General features: G+C 48.0%; 1 protein-coding gene across 1 annotated transcript in view; it reads left to right on the top strand.

The window, feature by feature from the left end:
• MYO18B (myosin XVIIIB) overlaps positions 1-12257 on the top strand; it is a 1377385-nt gene that overhangs the window by 615617 nt on the left and 749511 nt on the right. The window lies entirely within an intron of this gene.

Here is a 12257-nt window from a genome sequence, read left to right as displayed (position 1 = left end):
CGGGAGACTTGGGGGAACGCTGGGTGGAAGGACATTTGTGGCTCCTCTCAGATTCCAGAACTTTCTGCCACAGAAATGTGAGGAACATGTGTTTTTTTAGCCAAATTTTGAGGTTTGCAAAAGAATTCTGGGTAACAGAACCTGGTCCGAGCCCCGCAAGTCACCCCATCTTGGATTCCCCTAGGTCTCTAGTTTTCAGAAATGCACAGGTTTGGTAGGTTTCCCTAGGTGCCGGCTGAGCTAGAGGCCAAAATCTACAGGTAGGCACTTCGCAAAAAACACCTCTGTTTTCTTCCAAAAATTTGGATGTGTCCACGTTGCGCTTTGGGGCGTTTCCTGTCGCGGGCGCTAGGCCTACCCACACAACTGAGGTATCATTTTTATCGGGAGACTTGGGGGAACGCTGGGTGGAAGGAAATTTGTGTCTCCTCTCAGATTCCAGAACTTTCTGCCACAGAAATGTGAGGAACATGTGTTTTTTTAGCCAAATTTTGAGGTTTGCAAAGGATTCTGGGTAACAGAACCTGGTCCGAGCCCCACAAGTCACCCCATCTTGGATTCCCCTAGGTCTCTAGTTTTCAGAAATGCACAGGTTTGGTAGGTTTCCCTAGGTGCCGGCTGAGCTAGAGGCCAAAATCTACAGGTAGGCACTTCGCAAAAAACACCTCTGTTTTCTACCAAAAAAATGGATGTGTCTACGTTGCGCTTTGGGGCGTTTCCTGTCGCGGACGCTAGGCCTACCCACACAAGTGAGGTATCATTTTTATCGGGAGACTTGGGGGAACGCTGGGTGCAAGGAAATTTGTGGCTCCTCTCAGATTCCAGAACTTTCTGCCACAGAAATGTGAGGAACATGTGTTTTTTTAGCCAAATTTTGAGGTTTGCAAAGGATTCTGGGTAACAGAACCTGGTCCGAGCCCCGCAAGTCACCCCATCTTGGATTCCCCTAGGTCTCTAGTTTTCAGAAATGCACAGGTTTGGTAGGTTTCTCTAGGTGCCGGCTGAGCTAGAGGCCAAAATCTACAGGTAGGCACTTCGCAAAAAATACCTCTGTTTTCTTTCAAAAATTTGGATGTGTCCACGTTGCTCTTTGGGGCGTTTCCTGTCGCGGGCGCTATGCCTATCCACACAAGTGAGGTATCATTTTTATCGGGAGACTTGGGGGAACGCTGGGTGGAAGGACATTTGTGGCTCCTCTCAGATTCCAGAACTTTCTGCCACAGAAATGTGAGGAACATGTGTTTTTTTAGCCAAATTTTGAGGTTTGCAAAAGAATTCTGGGTAACAGAACCTGGTCCGAGCCCCGCAAGTCACCCCATCTTGGATTCCCCTAGGTCTCTAGTTTTCAGAAATGCACAGGTTTGGTAGGTTTCCCTAGGTGCCGGCTGAGCTAGAGGCCAAAATCTACAGGTAGGCACTTCGCAAAAAACACCTCTGTTTTCTTTCAAAAATGTAGATGTGTCCACGTTGCACTTTGGGGCGTTTCCTGTCGCGGGCACTAGGCCTACCCACACAAGTGAGGTATCATTTTTATCGGGAGACTTGGGGGAACGCTGGGGGGAAGGAAATTTGTGGCTCCTCTCAGATTCCAGAACTTTCTGCCACAGAAATGTGAGGAACATGTGTTTTTTTAGCCAAATTTTGAGGTTTGCAAAGGATTCTGGGTAACAGAACCTGGTCCGAGCCCCGCAAGTCACCCCATCTTGGATTCCCCTAGGTCTCTAGTTTTCAGAAATGCACAGGTTTGGTAGGTTTCACTAGGTGCCGGCTGAGCTAGAGGCCAAAATCTACAAGTAGGCACTTCGCAAAAAACACCTCTGTTTTCTTTCAAAAATTTGGATGTGTCCACGTTGCGGTTTGGGGAGTTTTTTGTCGCGGCCGCTAGGCCTACCCGCACAAGTGAGGTATTATTTTTATCGGGATACTTGGGGGAACGCTGGGTGGAAGGACATTTGTGGCTCCTCTCAGATTCGAGAACTTTCTGCCACAGAAATGTGAGGAACATGTGTTTTTTAATCCAAATTTTGAGGTTTGCAAAGGATTATGGGTAACAGAACCTGGTCCGAGCCCCGCAAGTCACCCCATCTTGGATTCCCCTAGGTCTCTAGTTTTCAGAAATGCACAGGTTTGGTAGGTTTCCCTTGGTGCCGGCTGAGCTAGAGGACAAAATCTACAGGTAGGCACTTCGCAAAAAACACCTCTGTTTTCTTCCAAAAATTTGGATGTGTCCACGTTGCGCTTTGGGGCGTTTCCTGTCGCGGGCGCTAGGCCTACCCACACAAGTGAGGTATCATTTTTATCAAGAGACTTGGGGGAACGCTGGGTGGAAGGAAATTTGTGTCTCCTCTCAGATTCCAGAACTTTCTGCCACAGAAATGTGAGGAACATGTGTATTTTTAGCAAAATTTTGAGGTTTGCAAAGGATTCTGGGTAACAGAACCTGGTCCGAGCCCCGCAAGTCACCCCATCTTGGATTCCCCTAGGTCTCTAGTTTTCAGAAATGCACAGGTTTGGTAGGTTTCCCTAGGTGCCGGCTGAGCTAGAGGCCAAAATCTACAGGTAGGCACTTCGCAAAAAACACCTCTGTTTTCTTTCAAAAATTTGGATGTGTCCACGGTGCACTTTGGGGCGTTTCCTGTCGCGGGCGCTAGGCCTACCCACACAAGTGAGGTATCAGTTTTATCGGGAGACTTGGGGGAACGCTGGGTGGAAGGAAATTTGTGGCTCCTCTCAGATTCCAGAACTTTCTGCCACAGAAATGTGAGGAACATGTGTTTTTTTAGCCAAATTTTGAGGTTTGCAAAGGATTCTGGGTAACAGAACCTGGTCCGAGCCCTGCAAGTCACCCCATCTTGGATTCCCCTAGGTCTCTAGTTTTCAGAAATGCACAGGTTTGGTAGGTTTCCCTAGGTGCCGGCTGAGCTAGAGGCCAAAATCTGCAGGTAGGCACTTCGCAAAAAACACCTCTGTTTTCTTTCAAAAATTTGGATGTGTCCACGTTGCGCTTTGGGGCATTTCCTGTCGCGGGCGCGAGGCCTACCCACACAAGTGAGGTATCATTTTTATCGGGAGACTTGGGAGAACGCTGGGTGGAAGGAAATGTGTGGCTCCTCTCAGATTCCAGAACTTTCTGCCACAGAAATGTGAGGAACATGTGTTTTTTTAGCCAAATTTTGAGGTTTGCAAAGGATTCTGGGTAACAGAACCTGGTCCGAGCCCCACAAGTCACCCCATCTTGGATTCCCCTAGGTCTCTAGTTTTCAGAAATGCACAGGTTTGGTAGGTTTCCCTAGGTGCCGGCTGAGCTAGAGGCCAAAATCTACAGGTAGGCACTTCGCAAAAAACACCTCTGTTTTCTACCAAAAATTTGGATGTGTCCACGTTGCGCTTTGGGGCGTTTCCTGTCGCGGACGCTAGGCCTACCCACACAAGTGAGGTATAATTTTTATCGGGAGACTTGGGGGAACGCTGGGTGGAAGGAAATTTGTGGCTCCTCTCAGATTCCAGAACTTTCAGCCCCAGAAATGTGAGGAACATGTGTTTTTTTAGCCAAATTTTGAGGTTTGCAAAGGATTCTGGGTAACAGAACCTGGTCCGAGCCCCGCAAGTCACCCCATCTTGGATTCCCCTAGGTCTCTAGTTTTCAGAAATGCACAGGTTTGGTAGGTTTCTCTAGGTGCGGGCTGAGCTAGAGGCCAAAATCTACAGGTAGGCACTTCGCAAAAAACACCTCTGTTTTCTTTCAAAAATTTGGATGTGTCCACGTTGCTCTTTGGGGCGTTTCCTGTCGCGGGCGCTAGGCCTATCCACACAAGTGAGGTATCATTTTTATCGGGAGACTTGGGGGAACGCTGGGTGGAAGGACATTTGTGGCTCCTCTCAGATTCCAGAACTTTCTGCCACAGAAAAGTGAGGAACATGTGTTTTTTTAGCCAAATTTTGAGGTTTGCAAAAGAATTCTGGGTAACAGAACCTGGTCCGAGCCCCGCAAGTCACCCCATCTTGGATTTCCCTAGGTCTCTAGTTTTCAGAAATGCACAGGTTTGGTAGGTTTCCCTAGGTGCCGGCTGAGCTAGAGGCCAAAATCTACAGGTAGGCACTTCGCAAAAAACACCTCTGTTTTCTTCCAAAAATGTGGATGTGTCCACGTTGAACTTTGGGGCGTTTCCTGTCGCGGGCACTAGGCCTACCCACACAAGTGAGGTATCATTTTTATCGGGAGACTTGGGGGAACGCTGGGTGGAAGGAAATTTGTGGCTCCTCTCAGATTCCAGAACATTCTGCCACAGAAATGTGAGGAACATGTGTTTTTTTAGCCAAATTTTGAGGTTTGCAAAGGATTCTGGGTAACAGAACCTGGTCCGAGCCCCGCAAGTCACCCCATCTTGGATTCCCCTAGGTCTCTAGTTTTCAGAAATGCACAGGTTTGGTAGGTTTCCCTAGGTGCCGGCTGAGCTAGAGGCCAAAATCTACAAGTAGGCACTTCGCAAAAAACACCTCTGTTTTATTTAAAAAATTTGGATGTGTCCACGTTGCGCTTTGGGGTGTTTTTTGTCGCGGCCGCTAGGCCTACCCGCACAAGTGAGGTATTATTTTTATCAGGATACTTGGGGGAACGCTGGGTGGAAGGACATTTGTGGCTCCTCTCAGATTCGAGAACTTTCTGCCACAGAAATGTGAGGAACATGTGTTTTTTAATCCAAATTTTGAGGTTTGCAAAGGATTATGGGTAACAGAACCTGGTCCGAGCCCCGCAAGTCACCCCATCTTGGATTCCCCTAGGTCTCTAGTTTTCAGAAATGCACAGGTTTGGTAGGTTTCCCTAGGTGCCGGCTAAGCTAGAGGACAAAATCTACAGGTAGGCACTTCGCAAAAAACACCTCTGTTTTCTTCCAAAAATTTGGATGTGTCCACGTTGCGCTTTGGGGCGTTTCCTGTCGCGGGCGCTAGGCCTACCCACACAAGTGAGGTATCATTTTTATCGGGAGACTTGGGGGAACGCTGGCTGGAAGGAAATTTGTGTCTCCTCTCAGATTCCAGAACTTTCTGCCACAGAAATGTGAGGAACATGTGTTTTTTTAGCCAAATTTTGAGGTTTGCAAAGGATTCTGGGTAACAGAACCTGGTCCGAGCCCCACAAGTCACCCCATCTTGGATTCCCCTAGGTCTCTAGTTTTCAGAAATGCACAGGTTTGGTAGGTTTCCCTAGGTGCCGGCTGAGCTAGAGGCCAAAATCTACAGGTAGGCACTTCGCAAAAAACACCTCTGTTTTCTACCAAAAAAATGGATGTGTCTACGTTGCGCTTTGGGGCGTTTCCTGTCGCGGACGCTAGGCCTACCCACACAAGTGAGGTATCATTTTTATCGGGAGACTTGGGGGAACGCTGGGTGCAAGGAAATTTGTGGCTCCTTTCAGATTCCAGAACTTTCTGCCACAGAAATGTGAGGAACATGTGTTTTTTTGCCAAATTTTGAGGTTTGCAAAGGATTCTGGGTAACAGAACCTGGTCCGAGCCCCGCAAGTCACCCCATCTTGGATTCCCCTAGGTCTCTAGTTTTCAGAAATGCACAGGTTTGGTAGGTTTCTCTAGGTGCCGGCTGAGCTAGAGGCCAAAATCTACAGGTAGGCACTTCGCAAAAAACACCTCTGTTTTCTTTCAAAAATTTGGATGTGTCCACGTTGCTCTTTGGGGCGTTTCCTGTCGCGGGCGCTAGGCCTATCCACACAAGTGAGGTATCATTTTTATCGGGAGACTTGGGGGAACGCTGGGTGGAAGGACATTTGTGGCTCCTCTCAGATTCCAGAACTTTCAGCCACAGAAAAGTGAGGAACATGTGTTTTTTTAGCCAAATTTTGAGGTTTGCAAAAGAATTCTGGGTAACAGAACCTGGTCCGAGCCCCGCAAGTCACCCCATCTTGGATTTCCCTAGGTCTCTAGTTTTCAGAAATGCACAGGTTTGGTAGGTTTCCCTAGGTGCCGGCTGAGCTAGAGGCCAAAATCTACAGGTAGGCACTTCGCAAAAAACACCTCTGTTTTCTTCCAAAAATGTGGATGTGTCCACGTTGAACTTTGGGGCGTTTCCTGTCGCGGGCACTAGGCCTACCCACACAAGTGAGGTATCATTTTTATCGGGAGACTTGGGGGAACGCTGGGTGGAAGGAAATTTGTGGCTCCTCTCAGATTCCAGAACATTCTGCCACAGAAATGTGAGGAACATGTGTTTTTTTAGCCAAATTTTGAGGTTTGCAAAGGATTCTGGGTAACAGAACCTGGTCCGAGCCCCGCAAGTCACCCCATCTTGGATTCCCCTAGGTCTCTAGTTTTCAGAAATGCACAGGTTTGGTAGGTTTCCCTAGGTGCCGGCTGAGCTAGAGGCCAAAATCTACAAGTAGGCACTTCGCAAAAAACACCTCTGTTTTATTTAAAAAATTTGGATGTGTCCACGTTGCGCTTTGGGGTGTTTTTTGTCGCGGCCGCTAGGCCTACCCGCACAAGTGAGGTATTATTTTTATCAGGATACTTGGGGGAACGCTGGGTGGAAGGACATTTGTGGCTCCTCTCAGATTCGAGAACTTTCTGCCACAGAAATGTGAGGAACATGTGTTTTTTAATCCAAATTTTGAGGTTTGCAAAGGATTATGGGTAACAGAACCTGGTCCGAGCCCCGCAAGTCACCCCATCTTGGATTCCCCTAGGTCTCTAGTTTTCAGAAATGCACAGGTTTGGTAGGTTTCCCTAGGTGCCGGCTAAGCTAGAGGACAAAATCTACAGGTAGGCACTTCGCAAAAAACACCTCTGTTTTCTTCCAAAAATTTGGATGTGTCCACGTTGCGCTTTGGGGCGTTTCCTGTCGCGGGCGCTAGGCCTACCCACACAAGTGAGGTATCATTTTTATCGGGAGACTTGGGGGAACGCTGGCTGGAAGGAAATTTGTGTCTCCTCTCAGATTCCAGAACTTTCTGCCACAGAAATGTGAGGAACATGTGTTTTTTTAGCCAAATTTTGAGGTTTGCAAAGGATTCTGGGTAACAGAACCTGGTCCGAGCCCCGCAAGTCACCCCATCTTGGATTCCCCTAGGTCTCTAGTTTTCAGAAATGCACAGGTTTCGTAGGTTTCCCTAGGTGCCGGCTGAGCTAAAGGACAAAATCTACAGGTAGGCACTTCGCAAAAAACACCTCTGTTTTCTTCCAAAAATTTGGATGTGTCCACGTTGCGCTTTGGGGCGTTTCCTGTCGCGGGCGCTAGGCCTACCCACACAAGTGAGGTATCATTTTTATCGGGAGACTTGGGGGAACGCTGGGTGGAAGGAAATTTGTGTCTCCTCTCAGATTCCAGAACTTTCTGCCACAGAAATGTGAGGAACATGTGTTTTTTTAGCCAAATTTTGAGGTTTGCAAATGATTCTGGGTAACAGAACCTGGTCCGATCCCCGCAAGTCACCCCATCTTGGATTCCCCTAGGTCTCTAGTTTTCAGAAATGCACAGGTTTGGTAGGTTTCCCTAGGTGCCGGCTGAGCTAGAGGCCAAAATCTACAGGTAGGCACTTCGCAAAAAACACCTCTGTTTTCTTCCAAAAATGTGGAGGTGTCCACATTGCACTTTGGGGCGTTTCCTGTTGCGGGCGCTAGGCCTACCCACACAAGTGAGGTATCATTTTTATCGGGAGACTTGGGGGAACACTGGGTGGAAGGACATTTGTGGCTCCTCTCAGATTCCAGAACTTTCTGCCACAGAAATGTGAGGAACATGTGTTTTTTTTGCCAAATTTTGAGGTTTACAAAGGATTCAGGGTAACAGAACCTAGTCCGAGCCCTGCAAGTCACTTCATCTTGGATTCCCCTAGGTCTCTAGTTTTCAGAAATGCACAGGTTTGGTAGATTTCCCTAGGTGCCGGCTGAGCTAGAGGCCAAAATCTACAGGTAGGCACTTCGCAAAAAACACCTCTGTTTTCTTTCAAAAATTTGGATGTGTCCACGTTGCACTTTGGGGCGTTTCCTGTCGCGGGCGCTAGGCCTACCCACACAAGTGAGGCATCAGTTTTATCGGGAGACTTGGGGGAACGCTGGGTGGAAGGAAATTTGTGGCTCCTCTCAGATTCCAGAACTTTCTGCCACAGAAATGTGAGGAACATGTGTTTTTTTAGCCAAATTTTGAGGTTTGCAAAGGATTCTGGGTAACAGAACCTGGTCCGAGCCCTGCAGGTCACCCCATCTTGGATTCCCCTAGGTCTCTAGTTTTCAGAAATGCACAGGTTTGGTAGGTTTCCCTAGGTGCCGGCTGAGCTACAGGCCAAAATCTGCAGGTAGGCACTTCGCAAAAAACACCTCTGTTTTCTTTCAAAAATTTGGATGTGTCCACGTTGCGCTTTGGGGCATTTCCTGTCGCGGGCGCTAGGCCTACCCACACAAGTGAGGTATCATTTTTATCGGGAGACTTGGAGGAACGCTGGGTGGAAGGAAATTTGTGGCTCCTCTCAGATTCCAGAACTTTCTGCCACAGAAATGTGAGGAACATGTGTTTTTTTAGCCAAATTTTGAGGTTTGCAAAGGATTCTGGGTAACAGAACCTGGTCCGAGCCCCACAAGTCACCCCATCTTGGATTCCCCTAGGTCTCTAGTTTTCAGAAATGCACAGGTTTGGTAGGTTTCCCTAGGTGCCGGCTGAGCTAGAGGCCAAAATCTACAGGTAGGCACTTCGCAAAAAACACCTCTGTTTTCTACCAAAAATGTGGATGTGTCCACGTTGCGCTTTGGGGCGTTTCCTGTCGCGGACGCTAGGCCTACCCACACAAGTGAGGTATCATTTTTATCGGGAGATTTGGGGGAACGCTGGGTGGAAGGAAATTTGTGGCTCCTCTCAGATTCCAGAACTTTCTGCCACAGAAATGTGAGGAACATGTGTTTTTTTAGCCAAATTTTGAGGTTTGCAAAGGATTCTGGGTAACAGAACCTGGTCCGAGCCCCGCAAGTCACCCCATCTTGGATTCCCCTAGGTCTCTAGTTTTCAGAAATGCACAGGTTTGGTAGGTTTCTCTAGGTGCTGGCTGAGCTAGAGGCCAAAATCTACAGGTAGGCACTTCGCAAAAAACACCTCTGTTTTCTTTCAAAAATTTGGATGTGTCCACGTTGCTCTTTGGGGCGTTTCCTGTCGCGGGAGCTAGGCCTATCCACACAAGTGAGGTATCATTTTTATCGGGAGACTTGGGGGAACGCTGGGTGGAAGGACATTTGTGGCTCCTCTCAGATTCCAGAACTTTCTGCCACAGAAATGTGAGGAACATGTGTTTTTTTAGCCAAATTTTGAGGTTTGCAAAAGAATTCTGGGTAACAGAACCTGGTCCGAGCCCCGCAAGTCACCCCATCTTGGATTTCCCTAGGTCTCTAGTTTTCAGAAATGCACAGGTTTGGTAGGTTTCCCTAGGTGCCGGCTGAGCTAGAGGCCAAAATCTACAGGTAGGCACTTCTCAAAAAACACCTCTGTTTTCTTCCAAAAATGTGGATGTGTCCACGTTGCACTTTGGGGCGTTTCCTGTCGCGGGCACTAGGCCTACCCACACAAGTGAGGTATCATTTTTATCGGGAGACTTGGGGGAACGCTGGGTGGAAGGAAATTTGTGGCTCCTCTCAGATTCCAGAACTTTCTGCCACAGAAATGTGAGGAACATGTGTTTTTTTAGCCAAATTTTGAGGTTTGCAAAGGATTCTGGGTAACAGAACCTGGTCCGAGCCCTGCAAGTCACCCCATCTTGGATTCCCCTAGGTCTCTAGTTTTCAGAAATGCACAGGTTTGGTAGGTTTCCCTAGGTGCCGGCTGAGCTAGAGGCCAAAATCTACAGGTAGGCACTTCGCAAAAAACACCTCTGTTTTCTTTCAAAAATGTGGATGTGTCCACGTTGCGCTTTGGGGCATTTCATGTCGCGGGCGCTAGGCCTACACACACAAGTGAGGTATCATTTTTATCGGGAGACTTGGGGGAACACTGGGTGGAAGGAAATTTGTGGCTCCTCTCAGATTCCAGAACTTTCTGCCACAGAAATGTGAGGAACATGTGTTTTTTTAGCCAAATTTTGAGGTTTGCAAAGGATTCTGGGTAACAGAACCTGGTCCGAGCCCCGCAAGTCACCCCATCTTGGATTCCCCTAGGTCTCTAGTTTTCAGAAATGCACAGGTTTGGTAGGTTTCACTAGGTGCCGGCTGAGCTAGAGGCCAAAATCTACAAGTAGGCACTTCGCAAAAAACACCTCTGTTTTCTTTCAAAAATTTGGATGTGTCCACGTTGCTCTTTGGGGCGTTTCCTGTTGTGGGCGCTAGGCCTATCCACACAAGTGAGGTATCATTTTTATCGGGAGACTTGGGGGAACGCTGGGTGGAAGGACATTTGTGGCTCCTCTCAGATTCCAGAACTTTCTGCTACAGAAATGTGAGGAACATGTGTTTTTTTAGCCAAATTTTGAGGTTTGCAAAGGATTCTGGGTAACAGAACCTGGTCCGAGCCCCGCAAGTCACCCCATCTTGGATTCCCCTAGGTCTCTAGTTTTCAGAAATGCACAGGTTTGGTAGGTTTCCCTAGGTACCGGCTGAGCTAGAGGCCAAAATCTACAGGTAGGCACTTCGCAAAAAACACCTCTGTTTTCTTCCAAAAATGTGGATGTGTCCACGTTGCACTTTGGGGCGTTTCCTGTCGCGGGCACTAGGCCTACCCACACAAGTGAGGTATCATTTTTATCGGGAGACTTGGGGGAACGCTGGGTGGAAGGAAATTTGTGGCTCCTCTCAGATTCCAGAACTTTCTGCCACAGAAATGAGAGGAACATGTGTTTTTTTAGCCAAATTTTGAGGTTTGCAAAGGATTCTGGGTAACAGAACCTGGTCCGAGCCCCGCAAGTCACCCCATCTTGGATTCCCCTAGGTCTCTAGTTTTCAGAAATGCACAGGTTTGGTAAATTTCCTTAGGTGCCGGCTGAGCTAGAGGCCAAAATCTACAGGTAGGCTCTTCGCAAAAAACACCTCTGTTTTCTTTCAAAAATTTGGATGTGTCCATGTTGCGCTTTGGGGCATTTCATGTCGCGGGCGCTAGGCCTACCCACACAAGTGAGGTATCATTTTTATCGGGAGACTTGGGGGAACCCTGGGTGGAAGGAAATTTGTGGCTCCTCTCAGATTCCAGAACTTTCTGCCACAGAAATGTGAGGAACATGTGTTTTTTTAGCCAAATTTTGAGGTTTGCAAAGGATTCTGGGTAACAGAACCTGGTCCGAGCCCTGCAAGTCACCCCATCTTGGATTCCCCTAGGTCTCTAGTTTTCAGAAATGCACAGGTTTGGTAGGTTTCCCTAGGTGCCGGCTGAGCTAGAGGCCAAAATCTACAGGTAGGCTCTTCGCAAAAAACACCTCTATTTTCTTTCAAAAATTTGGATGTGTCCATGTTGCGCTTTGGGGCATTTCATGTCGCGGGCGCTAGGCCTACCCACACAAGTGAGGTATCATTTTTATCGGGAGACTTGGGGGAACCCTGGGTGGAAGGAAATTTGTGGCTCCTCTCAGATTCCAGAACTTTCTGCCACAGAAATGTGAGGAACATGTGTTTTTTTAGCCAAATTTTGAGGTTTGCAAAGGATTCTGGGTAACAGAACCTGGTCCGAGCCCCACAAGTCAACCCATCTTGGATTCCCCTAGGTCTCTAGTTTTCAGAAATGCACAGGTTTGGTAGGTTTCCCTAGGTGCCGGCTGAGCTAGAGGCCAAAATCTACAGGTAGGCACTTCGCAAAAAACACCTCTGTTTTCTACCAAAAATTTGGATGTGTCCACGTTGCGCTTTGGGGCGTTTCCTGTCGCGGGCGCTAGGCCTACCCACACAAGTGAGGTATCATTTTTATCGGGAGACTTGGGGGAACGCTGGTTGGTAGGAAATTTGTGGCTCCTCTCAGATTCCAGAACTTTCTGCCACAGAAATGTGAGGAACATGTGTTTTTTTAGCCACATTTTGAGGTTTGCAAAGGATTCTGGGTAACAGAACCTGGTCCGAGCCCCGCAAGTCACCCCATCTTGGATTCCCCTAGGTCTCTAGATTTCAGAAATGCACAGGTTTGTTAGGTTTCCCAAGTTGTTGGCTGAGCTAGAGGCCAAAATCTACAGGTAGGCACTTCGCAAAAAACACCTCTGTTTTCTTTCAAAAATTTGGATGTGTCCACGTTGCTCTTTGGGGCGTTTCCTGTCGCGGGCGCTAGGCCTATCCACACAAGTGAGGTATCATTTT

Source organism: Pleurodeles waltl, chromosome 11 (assembly GCF_031143425.1).
Source record: "Pleurodeles waltl isolate 20211129_DDA chromosome 11, aPleWal1.hap1.20221129, whole genome shotgun sequence".
Taxonomy (NCBI): domain Eukaryota; kingdom Metazoa; phylum Chordata; class Amphibia; order Caudata; family Salamandridae; genus Pleurodeles; species Pleurodeles waltl.
Note: the sequence above shows the minus strand (reverse complement) of the source record. Positions and strands in the feature narration are given on the sequence as shown.